Genomic DNA, 18,040 nt, shown 5'->3' on the forward strand with positions numbered 1-18,040 from the left:
TTGAGTAGCTGCAACCAAGTCAGTATCCCACCGCTAGGCACCAATCTGTTAGAACCTGGGGTAGCCTGGCCTAGGGCAAGACATACATTTCAGAGGCACAGTGTAAAGGTTGCAGACCACCCAACAGTAAAACCACGCAATAGCACACAAAAAGATAACGCTACACCAAAATGTGGAAAAATAAGCACTGCTTTATAAAAATAATATACTCTTTGTTTTTGCTCACAAGTATTCACAATTGGAATTTACAACTTTGATCAGGAGAAGTTCTCAACACTCTTCTGGCTGTGGAAGAATTACAGTTCAAAACATTCAGTTGTCATGAATTCAGAAATGCTTACTTTTGGAATTGAAATTATCTCAATAGGATTACGCTCAGCAGTGTTACTTTCCATTAATAATCAATAACAACAATATATTTCATCACTTTAACTTGCCAAATCCACTGGCTACGTCTTTACTACAGTGTTAAGATCTCTCCCCCCTTATCTGCACCTTAATACACCAATTGAATGCACACCCAGAGTGGAATGCAGGAATTTCACAGGTTTACTGTACTCATCAACAATTGCTATGAGTGTCTGAAGGGAGTTCCCCCGTTGGCAAGTACTGTTATCGCTCTTCTGACAATAGTTTAGGTTCCCCCCCTGGTTTCTAGCTTAGTAGCTACTTTTCCTAGACCTGTAAAAATGAGGTTGGGGTTATGAAACTATTTTCCCCCTCACCTACTATGACACAGCTCAGGAATAAAGACGACAGGAAGTCAGGGCACCTTGCTAGACGCTAGATCTGGTGGATATTAACATTAACCAAGAGGGCACAGCCCCTTCCTTCCTCACCCCCACTCTCCTTACTGTCTCAGTGGCAGTTCTGCCACAGTCCTCTGGCTTTTGACTGACAGCCGGCCTCCAAGGATTCTGCCCAGCTTCCCGGACCAGCTTCTTAGCCTGGGCTGGCGCTGGGGAAGTCGATGCCACAAATGCGGGAGCCTTCCTGGTTTTCTCCCCTTCCCTACTGCTCAGCGCGGCTCCTCCGTGTTGCGCTTCAGCAGGGAAAAGGGGGTAACTGACGCGGGGAAGCGCCAAAGCCTGCTCCCTCGCCGATCGTCTTTCAGGCGGTCTGGGCGTCACACACACTCCGGTTCCTTCGCGCAGATGCGGGGGAGTAGTGTTGCCGGCTGGGAGTCGGTCCTGAACGCCTGACGCTAGAAGCGTCTTCCGCGGGGGCCTGCTCACTTCCCGGTTCGCCTCGCCAGTTGGGGCATGCGCGGACCTGACGCCGTAAGCGTCTCCTGCAGGGGCCTGCTCGCTTCGCAATTCGCCTCACAGATGCAGAACAGGGCAGCGCGGGCGCGAGGGACTAGTGTTCCCGCTTGGCGCCGCGCTGTCTCCGCTTCCTCGCCCACAGTCTTTCCCCTCACCTGGCTCCAGGGAAAACGCTGATTAGAGCGGAACGCTCACTCGTCAGGGCCACAAAGGCTCCGCAGCCACTCGCCTTTCCCTCAAAGCCTCGGGGAAAACACCGGGCTCAACACTGGGCTAAAGCTGTCTTCTCCACAACGCTGGTAAGTGAAGCACTGCCAGTGGGAAATTAGGGAAGTCTTTCAGCAAGAGCGTCCCGACAGGGGTCAATGGGGCTCAGGTGTAGAGGGGGGCTTCCACCTCAGGTAGATCAATCTCTTCAGCAGAAGAAGGTGGTTGGGAGGGATTGGTCAGGGGTAGAAGGGGGAACGTCTCCCTGTAGTGGCTGTCTGTCACAGGGACAAACTAACTGCTCCCAGTGCGTCCTCCTCCTTTCACCACTGCCTCACTCCTCCACTCTCTGGTCAACACAAAATGGCTTCCCAACCTCTGCCCTTTTATAGACAACCCCCACAGAGTCCAGTAGGGTCCAGAAGGTTCTGGAAGGCCTAAGGTTATCCTATGGGGCAGTCTAGGATGTGGCAGTTGGAAACAGTTAGGGCCCTCCATTTTGTGAATTACAGCAGTTTCCTGACAGAACAGGCCTCTGGGCCTGAGGTAAAAAATTATGAGGGACAAAAGAACACCTATCCCCTTGGCCAACACCTATAAAAAGTCAGTGGACAAAAATTATTAAGGATATGAGGGGCAAAAAGGGGACAAAATAAATAAAAAAATAGGAGGGACTACGCCAAAAAGCCAGATAGGTCTAACAATTTGTCTTTTGCTTTCGGCTCCCCCTGGGCTACCTTGTTCTTTGTTTTCTTCCTTCTTTACCCTTTTCTTCTTTTGTTCTGGATGAAGACTGTCGAATTTTATATGTATAATTATGTTAAATCAAATCTGTACTGTAAAATTGTATTGGACTTATCAGAAAAATTGTGTGGGGGGGAACTGAATAAAAATATTTAAAAAAAAAAAAAAAAGAGATGCTCACGTTCAAAATAAATGCATGTATTAGTTTGGATTTAGCAAAATCCTTGGCAGCCATGGCAGTACACGAAGGTGATGTAGAAGCAAGAGCAAGTTATTGGATACTAAATTTCCTGGAACAATTGCCCCTCTTAAAGGAAGTAGATGTTTACGTCAAACAGCTTACGAACAATGTTGGACTCTTGAAATAATCATAAATCCAGGTCTATAAGACATCTCACATTTGGCCATGAATAAGCAAACACAGAAGCAATGACTATCAGGTACAGAGGTGTCTGAAAACCCTTCACGTTTATCCTTTCCCTTTTTTGGAATTCATGAAACTTCTTAGGAGGAACATCGTGTTTTTTTTGTCAGATACATGCTCAATATTATCGCAACTTCTTAGGAGGAACTGAAAGGAAATATGACAATATATGGATATGTGAGCAGAAACTCCCCCTACTTATGTTTGGAAGTTCCCATGCATTTTTCGATGAAACAAGAGGAATTGTATGAAATTTCAGGAAGATACAGGAAAAAAGGCGACCCAAATGGATCTCTAAAATACTACTCAGTAGGTGGGTTGCTAGTGCACAACAACCATGATAGATGTAACTGGAGTAGCTGTTGTAAATGGAAGATGTAGTGGGAGTGGGAAGGATAATTAATAAGGGAGAAGCAGGAAAGAAGTAGGTGAGTGCGTAGAATGGTCCTAAGGAATGCATGGTGAGAAATTGGAGTTTTGGGAAACAATATCTAGTTAATTAATGATTGATTTGATTTTTCCATTTCTAAAGCGCGCGAATGCCCGGAGGCGTCTTGGCGCTATGATTTGTCCATTATCCTGAGCAGGTCAGTGGTTAGCGCCGTTTATACCGTGAATAGCCATGTTTTAATTTTCTTTCTAAATATTTCCAATGTTGGACTGTTTTTTATATCCAGTGGCAGTAGATTCCAAGTCCGTGCTGCGTGAACAAGGAAACTTCTTCCTCCCCAGTTTGATCGCTTAAACTTGGGTATCGCTATCAGTTTTTGTTGTCCAGATCTGAGCAGCCTAGACGGTTCGTAATGTTTTAGGTATATTTTCAGGAAGTGTGGTCCTTTGCCCTGCAGTGCCTTGTATGTCAGGCATAATGACTTAAACTTGACTCTTTTGGCCACTGGAAGCCAATGTAGCGACTCCAGTTTATGGCTAATGGGCTGAAACTTCGGAATTTCCAGTATTAGTCGGGCTGCCGCATTCTGGAGTCGCTGCATTTTTTCCATGATTTTTACTCTGGCTCCCGCATATAGCGCATTTCCATAGTCCAATCGCGACAGTGCAAGAGCAGTCACCACCGTTTTACGTGTGTCTTGGGGCAGATACGGGAGTATCTTTCTTATCATTTTTAAAATCAGCCAGAAAGACGAGGCTAGTTTATTTACTTGGGCTTCGTATGCTAATTTTGTGTCGACCATGAATCCTAGATTTTTAACCTTCTCTGAGGGTTCTGGTCTGATTCCCAGTTCAGGAGACCACCAGTCTGGGGACCAGATGTCTGTATTACCTCCCAGAATCATTACCTCACTTTTCTCTCCGTTGAGTTTGAGGCAATTTTGTTGCATCCATTGACTGACTTTCAGCATGCATATTTGGAGTTTTTTGGCTGTTACATTATTGTCTTTGCCTATGGAGATGACGATCTGTGTATCGTCTGCGTACGAAATTGGCGTAAAGCCATTTTCTCGTATGACTTCAGCGAGGGGGGCCACATATAAGTTAAAAAGTGTTGGGCTTAATGAAGAGCCCTGTGGGACACCGCATGGTACCTTAAAGGAGTCTGATTTTGCTTCTCCTAGTTCCACTGAGAATTTTCTGTTATTTAGGTAAGAGGCAATGAGCTTGCATGCATGATCGCTTGCTCTGGCTTCTTTAATGCGTTTTATTAGTATCTCGTGGCTGACCGTGTCGAAGGCCGCCGAGAGATCTAATAGCACCAAGGCGGCCTTTTCTCCATTGTCTAATATTCTTCTAAGTTCTTCAGTTGCAGTAAGGAGGGCTGTCTCTGTTCCGTGCCCCTCGCGGAAACCGAATTGGGAATGGTCCAGCCACTTGTTGTCCAGTAGGTACCGTGAGAACTGTTTATTTAACAGTTTCTCCAGTATTTTCGCAACGAAAGGGATCCTAGCTATAGGTCTATAATTGCTAGGGACTTCACTGTCCAAATTAGGTTTTTTCAGGAGTGGCCTAATCGATATAATTTTCCAGTCATTTGGAAATGTACTGGTGTTCAGAATTACCTCAAACAATTTTTGTAGTGCTGGTCCTATTTGTTCTGAAAATTTTTGCATTACCTTCGGTGGACAAGGGTCTAAGGGGCTGCCTGAGTTAGTTGTCATTATTTCTTTACTAATTTGTTCCACTGTAGGTAAAGACCAGTGAAAGGGAGGTGTACAGCTGGATTGGTTATTTAATTTTGTGTTATTGGTGAGGCTATGAGTTATACTGTCTATTTGTTTGTTTTTAAATAGTTCATAAACTGAAGACACTTTACTTACGAAGAAATGACCTAGGGTGTTGCAGAAGTCAGATGATATGTTTTCAGGATTATTATTTTCGATTTTAGCGAGTTTTTTGACGACTGCAAACAGCTCTTTACTCGAGTTCTTAGATTCATTTATTTTGTGTACATAGAATTTACTTTTTTCTGCGATTGTCATATTTTTGTAAGTGGTCAATTCTTTTTTGTAATCTATCTTTAATTTGGAGTCATACTGTGTTCTCCACTTTTTCTCAGCTCTTCTGCATATCTGTTTTTGTGTTTTTAAAGCGTCCGAATACCAAGGTTGCGAAGGTGACTTCCTTCTGAAGATCGCTCTTTTCTGTTGTACGGATCTCTGAATTGCTGTTTTCATCCAGTCGTTGAATTGCGTACATGCTATATTACTGTCGCTATCTAGAGTTGGATATGAGGAGTTCAGTGCCTCTATTACTATTTGGGGGTCCACTTTTGACCAGTCAGGGTAGGTGACTCTCTTGGGCTTTTCAATTGGTTTTTCTAGATCCTCTACATTCTCTAGTTGGAAAGATACCAGTTTGTGATCTGTCCACGTCATCGGGTGGACTTCTACTTTTGTTAATTTTTGGCAAGATGTGAAAATGCCATCAAGTGTGTGTCCTGCTACATGTGTGCCTAGCTGGACTTTTTGTTCTAAGTCGAAATTAGCCAATGCATCTTTAAAGGTGTTAATCTTGGGGTCTGTGACTTTCTCCAAATGTAGGTTGAAATCCCCCAGTATTGTATAGTCTGGGTTCATTACGCAGGATTCTAGGAAAGGGCTTAATGATTCAATGAGTGCACTTTAATGGTGCACTTTAATTAATGGTGCACTGAAATAATTGAACTCGTATCCACAGCCATGAATGAATAAACCAGTTAACTGTTGACCATACTCCTGATAATACAGACTCCACAAATGGCAACCAATGTCGAAAGTACTTTGAGATAAGGCAGTAGGAGAAAAGGGCTGGACCTAGAAGTAGGCGGGCTCAGCGGCTCCCATGCTTGTAAGTTTGGTATGTGGATACAGTCCAATGGAAAGACATTCCAAGCACAGGAATGCAAAAATAAGACCTGGATCTCAAAAAAGGCACAGAGGTGACATGAAGAGATTCTGTAGGCGATGTGCAGAACTCATCTGACCCCCTGGAGCAAAAGAATGGAGAAATATGGAGTAGGGGCCAACACATGAGACCATCTTATCACTTATTTAAACTGCTCCTATGTCGTACAAACTGAACTTTGGTCTTTAGATCTGCAGTACAGACAACCCAGAAGTATAGAATAAGAGGGATAACACATTCACGCAGCTCCTTGATCACAGGGAAAAGGGGAATTGAAGGTGATTCAAGTTTAAATGGTGCAGGATGCCATACATCTTTTGGGGCCATTTAGTACCATGGTCAGATCCACAAATCAAATCAATCGGATACAGGATTATATTAACTTATTTTTTGAGCACACATTTCCCTGGTTAGGGCACTTTACCGACGGAAACGAGATATATACCAAATTATGATTATAGTCTACGAGACAGTTATTGAAAGCAAACTTGATCCGAATGGGTATCCCTTTCTCCCACTTGAATGGAGAAGTGATACAGAAAAACAGCCAGATGAAAATCCCTTAAGAGCTTCAATCTTTAAAGGATAAATAGGTTCATAATACCAGAGAGGCCCGTAGTGTAAAAGGCAATAGGCACAACTCACATAGCTTTCTCTGGTAGTACTGTGACTTATGTCTGGAAAAATTCAAACTCTACAGGTAAAACTTAGTAGTGATTCACAAAGCCAAGATTTTATGTGCAAAAAAGGTAATCATGTTGTGTGGAAATTCTACAAACTATACTAATTCTTCATCTTTTATAAGCAAGACTTTGTGGAGTAGTGATGAACATTCAATGGGATCATAAGACGAGTTATCAGGAAAACATAACACAATTATGACAAACATGAAGGGTCAAAACTCAGAGTATTCACAAAGATTTGCACAGTCTTTCCCACATGAACCAGCATTTCTAAATTTACACCGGAGTAACTGTGATACACATACTGCAGAAGTTGTAGCATTGTAGACAAAAATATTCCATTGTCCCAGAGGGGGTGAAGAAAGGAAAGTAACTACAGGCAAAAAAGTGTCTATATAAATAAAGAGGAAAAATGAAATGTAACACTCTTCCTATCCCAATGATGAAAAGACCATCTTAAGCTACAGCTTGTTTATGTGGAGTGAAAATCTGCGGAGTCCTAAAAGATACATATTGAGAGATGCCCCTAGAGATCATCATCAATCCAAAGCCTAATTCTCATAAGTGATCACTAGGATCTGTGGCTGCAGAAGGTGACAGGAACACTAATCCAGGAGGATGGGGCCATGGGGGACACCATCTCAGGGGTTCACAAGAGACTAATGATCAACAGACTTGGGTTGACTATCAAGTGCACTGGTGGGGCGAGTTGATGGGACTACAAGTAGAGCTTGGTAAGGAGAACCACTATATTGCATGAGGTCTTTAGTCACAGAAGCCTTACAACCATCAGGCAGACACAGTATTAGTCTCAAGGAAGTGGTCTATTGTTTCACTGATGGCTAAAACTCTTGTGGATGATTTTAAGGATTCATGCTATAATTCAAGACTGAGTGGGGTCACGTGGTCATGTGGATTAGAGCCAAGCTGGACTCTTTTGGTTCCCTTGTCAAAGAACTAAGGAAGCAATTATCCGGGGAAGAGTAGCAGTAGTCAGTCTGCAGGTCAATTGCTAACATTTTAGCCAGCTTCCCAAATGAGCTTGTTCGTGGGTTCTGTGGTATGGTGACTCTGTTGTACATAGATATGATAGTGGGTTGTTTTAACTGTTTTACATCCAAAAGTGACCTACAAATAAAAGGTAGGCTACTTGGATTGCATCCCTCTTTTCCTTGTGCCTTGCTGGAGTTTGCTGAAGGTGGGCACAGCACAATAAGATCAAAACTCACACGGCTGCTTCACATGAGGGCATCTTCCTCATCGCCACTTCCTTTAATCTGTTCAACTTTTACCTAAACAACAGCTACCTAAGCAACAGCTATCCTTTTGAATTGCTCTTCCCAAAAAAATGTCCAATGGGCCTCTTGGCACCCACTACTGCAATGTATATCTGGCTTACAATGAGATACTGGTTTGCAGAAAATTGACCAAACTGCAATGTGGTCCTTGTGTGGCCTAGCTACATCAAAAAGTCCCAAACTGGGAAGGAGAGCTTCCTTATAGAGCCAAAGCCAGAAGATGGAGGAGCCAGGCAGTAGTGATTGCCTTTCTCTAGGGCAAGCAGACACTGCGGAGAGAGGGTATTGGTTGCAGGTTTTTGGGTTCTTGAAAAGATGGGAAAATTGGAACAGGTGGTTTTGGTGGTACTCATAACTCAGAGCATGCTGAAAAGAAGTGACCTACACTTCCTCTGTGCCACTCTCCACATCAACAATCACTGGTTCATTTTCCTGACCGGCAACTACATTTTCCGAAACTTCTTTTTTCTTTGTGCATTGTGGCTGGCCGTGGCTGGGGTCCAATCCATATCATAACCATCGGAAAGAGGGTTTGAGAAGATGGGGGGGGGGGTTCTTTCTTTTCCTCTGAGGAGATAGTGAAGACGATGTGTCCAATGGAACAGCAGCCACAACCTCCTGATCCTCAGCAAGCTAAACGTCTTGCTTTGCTCCTACCTCTTGAGAAAATCATGTGTAGCAGACTTTAGTTACTGTTGGGAAACAGGCCCTTAGACATTTGGGCCTTTTGCTCAGCTTTCGAGGCCAGACACCTTCGGAGGCAGCCCGTCAGTAAACAGCCCTTATTGCGAAACTGTCACCCTGCATGCTGTTACAACGCGGTTGTTACAACAACCACGTTGTAACAATACATACCATTACTTCGCAAGGCGTTACCACGACTTGCGGAGGAGGGAGAAGGTGTTGGATTTAAAATCCAACACCTTCCCTACTGTTCGCACAGACTGGAGTTGGAATAGTAAATTATACTATTCCAACATCCAACGCATGCGTTGTAACGACATGCGGGGTGACGGCAAAAGGAATAAAGAGGCATATTCAAGCCTGTCATATGACCAGCAGTGCAGTCTGGCATAAGTGCTGGCAGGACCATTGCTACTGATGGCGCTCATAGTATAGTGGTGTGTCTAAGAGCGAGATGAAAAACAGAACAGCAGAATCCCAGGAAAGTAGGTTGGACTTTTTGACCTCTATTAAGACCTCTATGAAGGGATGTGCCATTTCAGAAACGCACCTTGTCTGGCCCATTTTCCCAAGCCTGTGATACTTAAAGCCAATTAGGCAATCCTTGTGACAAGCAATGCTGTTGTCCTTGGACCCTAAAGAGCCAGGTACTTCAGCAGGCTCAATGAATTGTCCAATAAGACCTCTTTGGGATTTTACTTTCTGCAGTAGTAGTTTTGAACAGTTGTAGCTTAGCTCTGGAGAATATCATGTTGTAGAGCTTACACATCACTCTCAATATATACATCTAAACAGTGTTGTTCTTTCAGTAAAAGAAATAAGGCCTTTATCTTGTTTTCTCTCACTGACAGAGGGTGCAACGCCTAAAAAAAATGAATTAGTATATTGTCTCTGGTACATGAACCCAGGTTTTTCATTCATGGCTGCCGTACCATGGGCTGTGGTGTCGTGGTGGGTTCAGAGACACACCCTCAAACAAAGCACTGCTCAGTGGGGGGGGAGTGTAGCCCTGGGTGAGGAGGAGCATGGGTACTCACACTCTCTGCACTGCTCAATTCATTTCTTTTTAATTACGCTGCAAAACCATACTACAGTCTTGATTTTGTTCTCTTATGCTGTTCACAGCAAAGCTCAGGGCGGCTGGATTTAGGCTCTGTTTTTCCTCGCTCCTGGGTTCTATTTTCTACCTCTCTAGAAGAGACAAAGTTTCTGCCTCTAGTTCAACCCTTCCTCCAAATAGGAGTGTAGAGTTTTCCCAACTGAAAGAGGAATATTGAGTACGCCAATGGGGACAACTTATATACAGGGCCCTGCATTTGGGACCCAAGCAACTGGACATGCACAGTGCAAGGGGAGGGTAAAGAAATCATTACAAAGTGGGTCTGTGGCTTGGCTCATGACACCTCGATGACAAGCTGCAATTGTCTCTAGTACTATGTCAATTTTGCAATGTTGGAAGCTTAGTCAGGGGAGATGAGGAGCTTCTTTCCATTGAACAGGCAAATGCTGTTCTCCCGGGTTCTAGAAATAAAAACTTTAGCCATGCTTGCCTGCACACAGAAAAACGTCTGTTCATGATCCTGGTCTTGGTGTCAATGTCCCTTTAACATCAGTTTTGTCTACTCAGCCACCTCCCTAATCTGAGAGCAAAGTGCGAACAGTCTAACTCGTGCTGAAGGAGTAAGCCGCAACTTACATTAGTATCAGAGGCCATAAAGTCCCTGATTCCAAGACCCCTCTCCCCCCGAACTGGAACAACTTCTAGGCACACGACATCTGGCCAAATCGCCACATAGAAGGCCATATCTGAGACTTGTAGAAAAGCAGCAGCTGCAATAAACTGAGCTGGAAGGCTCTCAAAGAAAACTAGAATTGTATTTTGGCGAGTAGTATTTCTGCCCAGAAAACTTTAGGTAGCCAGAGTTTTACGTCTTCCATATTTTACACGTTTGGTTTAGGACTTGGTGCGTTTTAACCAGCCCTGGCTTCAGACGTAGATCAGAGGTTGTCGTCAGTGCCCCCTTTCTCCGATGATATGTCAGACAAAGTCTCACTGACAAGCAGTACAACTTTATTTGGTGCAGTTCCTACAGTGCATTAGTAGTTGTGTTCTAGTAAGTGTCCAAGTCATCCATAATATCCTGTAGCAAGGAGGGGATTAGGAATAGACTGGACCCAGAATATATCAGCAATTGCTTCTGTGTCCCGACAGGTAGCGCCATCAGATTCCGTGAGGGCCTCGTCCGCCACCAAGGACTGCCTTCATAGAGCTGTATACAGCCGCCACCCTGCGGGATGTCAGTTAACAAGAAAGCATTTTGAGTCCTTAGACTAGGACGGTCAGTAACAGACTAAGAAACAACAGAGTGTGAAAATGTAACATTGAACCTTATAAACACCCAAAGGTCCACTCCACTAAACAGAGAGGAGGGAGCTGAGGTTCGAAAGTATTTCCATCATTAAGAGTGTTACCAAAGGTAAGTATCTTGTTCTTATCATGAATACTTCTGACCACAAATTATTAACTTTTTGAACAGATACCAAAGACAAACCCTCCAAGGGTGGAGGGTCATACTAGGAAATGCTGCAGAATAGCGTGGCCATATGACCCTCCTTGCTGACCTGAGCGCTAAGCTAGTAATGTGTGTAAATAGGAGGACAAACACACATATAGCTCCCTGGCAAATTTAACACCTCAACACCCTTAACTAAGGCCGTAGTGGCCTTGGCTCAGACAGAATAAGCCCGAAGGCCATCAGGAGCCTCCTTCTTGGTCAAGTAATAGCACATTGTTATTCAGAGAACGATTTGTCTGGACATGGTCTGTTTCTGAACTGGTGAACCCCACAAAAAGTGGTGAACCCCACAAAAAGTGGTGAACCCCACAAAAAGTTGGTCATCCACCCGGTGCTCCTTACTCTGATCAATCTAAAAGCCAAGGTCTCTCTTAAGAGTCAGTGACTTAAACAAAGAGGGAAGACCAGAGAAATGTGAAAAGTCTGAGAGCGCTAACTACCTTTAATGTTGGCAAGGACTTACTGGGCCGCAGACAGTACAAACAGAAGTGCATCAGAAAGCTTCGCCTGCAGAAGATTGATCAGACGGCCTTCACACAAGACCACAAATTTTGCCCCAAGTCAAGAATAGATTTATTGCTTTCTCGGGCAAGTTAAACCACTTATCTGGTTTCTTTCAATTTGCATGCAAGAAGGTGTAGGTTTGGATAAAGACTTAAGTTTGTTCTTTTTAAAGCAAGTCTTGTAGAAGGGTAAGAGGAATCGCGGGACAAATGCACAGACTCAATAGTTCAGAGTACCAGACTCTAAGAGCACAGTCCGAGGCTATCACGACAATCTAAGTCCATTCCTTCTTCAAAACTCAGGTAAGCAGTAGAAGAGGTAGCAAACAGTTAAACAGACACCAGAACACATATCCCTCAGAGCCATGAGCCGGCAACTGCAGAGCACAAAAATCTTGACAATGTGCATTTCCAGCTGTAGCAAAAAGATCTATCCAAGCACACCAATGATCAAAGGTGTTTTGAATTACCTTTGGGTGCAAATACCACTTGTTGCTGACTCAATGTCTGCAGAGCTCCTCCGCCCTAGCATTCAGGGACCCAGCTAGATGGTGAACAGTCATGGCAATCCTTTGAGGGTACAGCCAGCACTACAGTCTCAGCACCTCCTAGCAGAGCACACAAGATCACCACCCAACCCTGCTTATTGTAGTACTGCAAGGCCGTCATGTTGTCCATCAGAACCTGGTGGATAACATGACTGCCTATGATCGATAGCCTTAAGGCACAGAGGAGAAGCCGGATGGCATGTAGCTCCAGAAGAATGATGTGATGCTTCTGCTACATCAGTGACCAGAGGCATCTCATCGCCATCGTCTCTAGATGGGTCATGGAGAACAGCCTGCCACAGTTTAGCCCCTTCGATGCTCATGACGAGCTCAGCTCGTCATGAGGCACGGTTGAGCTGTGCTGATGATGAGCTGAGCTCGTCATGAACAATGGGAATGCAGATTAAGCAGCACAGGAGGGGAATTGCTGCAGCAGCGATGGTGGTATGTTGGAATCCTTCATCCACCATTGAAGGTCTCAGAGCACCTAGTCTGACACACGGATGTTGTTCGATAGGCACTCAGTGCTGAGCCACTGAAGGTGAAAGATCCTCTCCAGACCCCACATGTGCCAACAAGCACGAAGCACTGAGGTACACAAGGACAAGAGACCAAGAAGTCCCAGAACACTGAACTAGATCATGCCAGAAAATCCAGGTTATATCCTGAATGCCTTGGCCTCGCTGTGGTGGCTGAAAGGCTTTGAATGCTACTGTGTCCAGAACAGACTAGATTAAGAGACGCCTCTGCACCAGCTGAATACAAAAGGGAGTGAGATTTCAGCTTGTTTATGGAGAACAACAGTAGCAAGTAGTCATCCAGGCAGTCTGCAACTAAGTGTAGAGCCCACCTTCGACAGCAGAATACGTGTAACCAGACTTGCGAAGATGGGTTGTGACCATTATCATCACCATCATAAACGCCCAGGGGGCAGAGAGGCAGGACGGTATACTTGAAGTGCTCAAACCCCATATAGAAACAGAGGAAACACCTGTGGGACTGAAGAACGAGTACAAGAACATGTCTTGCAAGTCCAAGGACACCATTCAATCCAGGATCTAGGGCAGAGAGGACATAAGCCTGAGTCAGTATCATGAATATGTCCTTCTGAAGGAAGGTGTTTGTTAGAATTGGGGGTCTCCAGTTGGCAGAGGCCAAGGCTTCTGACCAAATAGGGACCCTCTCCTCCAGTCAGGGCAAGGTGGACACACGTTTGTAGATAATCCCTGCTCACCCCCTTGGTAGCTTGGCAGAGCAGACAGGCTTATCTCCAGGGCAATGTGTAAAGTTTTTGCACCAACACCTCCAGTAATTATAATGAACACAACAAACGGACACCACACAGGTATAATAAAAAAATAATATTTTTATATATTTTTAAGCAGACTTTAAAACGGACATAAACCAACATAAAATTTGCTTCTTGAAACAAAAGTATTCTTCTTATGGAAAGTGTTCTTAAAAAGTAAAAAGAGTCTGTTGCAAAAGATTGTGCAATTCAGAAGGCACCACAAGCAGTCTTTGATGGGAAAGGACTGGCCATCTCTTCATGGGGACCCTGGGCGCGTGTGCGCGTAAGAATATAATGCCCCCACGAACTGTACTTCCCTAAGGTTACTCGGATGATGGTCCAAAAAATAACTTCCTTTTAGCTCGGTACCGCACTTCACTCGGGTGCCGGTACGGGCTTCCAGGGAGGGGCTTAGCGATAGATCCCTTCAGCGCCGGCTGACGCCGGTGATCGACATACTCAGTGCCTCCCTCTTCCCCCCAGGTGGACACGCGCTCGTCTGAGGCACACACTCGAGCGTTACACCTGGGGGAAAGCAGCAGGTAGTACGGCTCCCGGGTTCCTTGGGACGTGAAGCTCTTATCAGATGCGCTGGGCCAATCTTAGCGCTGCTTCCGGGCTTTCCTCCTGATGACTCGGCGAGTCGCGAGCCACTCACAGCGAGGCCTCTGGAGACTCCAGCGATGACGTCAGGGCCCACAGGCCAATCGCAGCGCGGCTGGGTCGACGAGCCCCTCTTCCCTCACGGCGATCTACTCAGTGCGATTCCTCGGCGGGGGGGCACCTCTGAACCTCGCAGCTCCAGCGGTGGAGGTCAGGGGCCCTCGGCGCTTGGGGGAAGGCACGGCCAGGCAGCGGTGATCTTTGGCAAAACAGGCACCAGGGGGAGAGCGGGCCGGCAAGGCACGCGCCGCTCTTGTTCTCCTCCGGTGCAGCTGCAAGAAAGGGTGATCTTCCCGCTCTGAAGACAGCAGAGCGGTGCAGGTCTAAAACGGCAGGAATTTGATGGCCCCGATTCCTGGGATCAGGAGGCTAGCTCTACTTCTAGCCCCTGGAGAGTTCTTCTTGGCAGGAGGGGGACCAAGCACACAGCATAGTCCTAACGGTCCCTCTTAGGCAGGACAAGACAAGACAGCAGGTCAGCTTCCAGACACACAGCAATGGCAGCACTGTTCCTGGGGTCTTCTTACAGTGTCCTCTTCAGCAGTGATTCTCCTCTTCAGTCAGAAGTAGTCTGATTCTAGTGTGCACAGGTCTTTCCTTTATACAGCAAATTGTCTTTGATGCCTTTGAGGTTTTGTGATTTAAGCATGGGTCGCCCTTGTTCAGACTAGCGCTGGGAGTCTCTTGGTCCCGGGGAATCTTTCCCTTTGAAGCAAGGAGGCTGGGACATCCGTCATCCAGCAGGCAGGGGAGGCGGTATCGTAAAAGGCAGGGCACAGCCCAGCACCACTCCTCCCCCTAACCTTCCGGAGCAGCCAGCTATCACTCTACTGCTGGAGCTTTCCCAGACCCTGTCACACTCCCTCTCGCTCGCACACCCAGGCAGGCCCCCAGACAGACTGGTCAAGGAAATAGCCACTTTCTAAAAGTGCTATTTTCAGACACAACATTTAAAAACCACCTATGCTAAAAGATGTATTATTGATTTCTGAATCCTGAGAAACCAGGTTTGGATTTTCTATCTTGCTCCTGGGGGAAGATAGGCAGGTACACATGAGACCCAGCCCTCCCTCACTCTGTCCTATGGGCAAGATAGCCATGCTGTAGTGAAAAACGAATTTGGCAGTAGTTCACTACTAGAGCATGTCCCCTACATCAGTACAGGCCCTACTAGGAGCACTTGCACTTTGGCACTGATCAGCAGTGGCAACGTGCCCAAAGCATCTAAACCAGCAAAACGTAATCCAGCATAGAGTCAAAAACCTAGGAGGTAGAGATCGAAAAGTCAGGGGAAACCATGCCAAGGATACCAGGTCTAACAGTGTTCAAGAACCAAAGATCCAAAATCGGTCCGAGTCTGCTGTCTTTCTTAAGCACCAAAATGTAACAAGAGTAAAACTCTGCAAATCTCTTTCTCAATGACTCTATTGACCCTTTGGCCAGCAATAAAAACTTCTTTGGCAAAGAAAAACTATGTTCTTTTGAAGTCTGGGCAAAAATAGGAGGTACTTGAGAGTGGGGCCAGGCGGTAAAAAAAAAAGACCGTAACCCTGATAACAACCTGAAGGACCCATTTGGCCAAGGTAATTGCACACCCCCTGGGCAGGCAACAATGTATCCCACCACCTACTAGCCACAGATGATCCCCAAAGCAGGAATTGGATCTACTTTATAGCAACAGGTCAAGAGAAAGAAAGGCAGTCCTTGCTAGTGGCTGTTTTCTGCCACCAGCACCTCTCCTAGAGCAACAAAAGTGCTGAAAAAAGGCCAAGATGTCTAAAAATCCCCAGAAAAACATGTGAAGCACATCCAGGCATGATGTGACTCAATACGCTAGTGCTCATTGCACGGCCCAAGCAGTCCGATGTTCAGGCCAGCACATAAAAGTCCTGGCAATCATGAACCATCTGGGTAAAGGTATATAAGAACTCCTCATGGGGTGGGGGTTTTGGCAAAATGTAAATTGCAATATTGCAGAGGACTTTATTGCATCTCCGCAGCAAACAAGCAACTTTTATCGACCACAATGCCAGATTGTGAGATGAGAATACCCTCTTGCCAAGTGGGTCAATGCACTTAAATTATCGGTCAAGTAGGACAGTAGTTAATACTTTTCGGTTCATTTTGCTGAAGAATTCAGTAAAAGGCTCTTCGTAGTTGAATGCTCTGTAAAACGGACGGAGCAGGCCTATGGCATCTAGCGGTGGAGTAACATACCAGTGGCGCTGAACATGGCTTTAACCGCACCGTTATCAAGGCTTCAGTCAGGGCTTGAAGAGCCAGGTTGAAAAAACTCTGCAAGTAGAGTCCAACACTCTATGGACCACTACAGCGAAAGAGGCTGTTTTCCCACTGTGAGGACCAAATGGGAAAATCAAATACAGCCTCCAGTATAGGTATAAAGACCACAAGCATTAAGGATTAAATCTAGACGAGCATCAGGGTAGTGTAGCAAATGGTCAGGTTCCTCCTCACAACCAGTTTATACCACTAGGGAGGGGTACCTTTGCTTTATAAATCCTGTTTTCGTCCACAAGATTGTATCGTGGCCCAGCATACATCTCATCAAAGTGCAAGATCTACGCCCAGGTAAATCGGTGTGATCTATACAGCTTTTAGGATATATTTATTGAGCCCCCACCCACAGTTACCACCTGTGGCGTGCTTCATCATCGGACCCACGTCCTACTCAAGTAGTGTGGGCGGGCTCGACGAGTTTGTAAGCGGAGCTCTTGATTTATTGTGTAGTGATAGTTCTTAGGATTAAATTGTTCTGCCTTACCCTATTGTGCATTAATCAGTTGGTCCTTTGGAAAGGTTAAAAACAGTGCGATGTCATAAGGGTGTAGTGGCCCCTTACTTCTGTGGTCGACATGTTTCAGCTGTTTGAAATGCCCATGTGGTTCGATCGGCTTTCTTCAGGACAGTTATTTGCATTTATCCCTAAATCTTGTGGTTGCTATTTGCAGTCAACTAATGTAAAGCTTTCATAAATTAATGTGGTAGAAAACATGCACGCAACTTATACAGACTATTGACTAGGACTCTTTCCTTTGTTATGGTCTAAACATGAAAATGGAGATAAAAGTGGATCTCATTGAACCGTTCTCGTATACATTTTCATGTTTATATGCATTGTCTCCCATGTTACTGTGATGCACTGCATGCACTCGTGTGTTGGCGTTTCTCAATTTGTATTATGTGCAATTAAAATTATTTTTTTTAAAGTACAAAAAGATTTACAGTAAGTAACAATCCACACACACATAGTACAACATGCATTTTTTTCGTACATGAGACTTAGAATGCTCCACACCTACCCTTGACCAATCACCACACAGCCCCAGCCACCCATCTCCCTCCACGTGACCCTACCATGCCCCCAGCGCCACACTAGTTAGTTCCAGCGTTCGTGGCGTTTCCTTGACTACGCCCAACTTGTCCGGATTCAATGGTGCCGCTGCTGCTACTCAGGATTTGCGTGGCTCCCTGGCTACTGATCGTGCTCTGCGATCTCTCCCAACATGATCGCCTGGCCCTAAGCACTCGCTTTTCCCTTCAGTTGCAGATTCATTACCGCTGACGCTGATCACCAACAGGATCAGGCCCTGGCCACTTCTTGACGTGCCCAGTTCCGACTGGCTACAGGTTAGTTTTGTCTCAGCCCCGCCCTCACCCTCCCCTCACAAGAGTGTATTCCCCCGCCGTCATTCCTAACCTCCCCCGCTTTCATTTGGGTCACATCGACGCCTCCTCAAGCTGGAAGAGACACTCCGTCCCCCAGTTGGCCCAACTTTTGTCTTCCAGGTTAGTGA

This window comes from Lissotriton vulgaris, unplaced genomic scaffold, assembly GCF_964263255.1.
Source record: "Lissotriton vulgaris unplaced genomic scaffold, aLisVul1.2 SCAFFOLD_518, whole genome shotgun sequence".
NCBI classification, from domain to species: Eukaryota; Metazoa; Chordata; class Amphibia; order Caudata; family Salamandridae; genus Lissotriton; species Lissotriton vulgaris.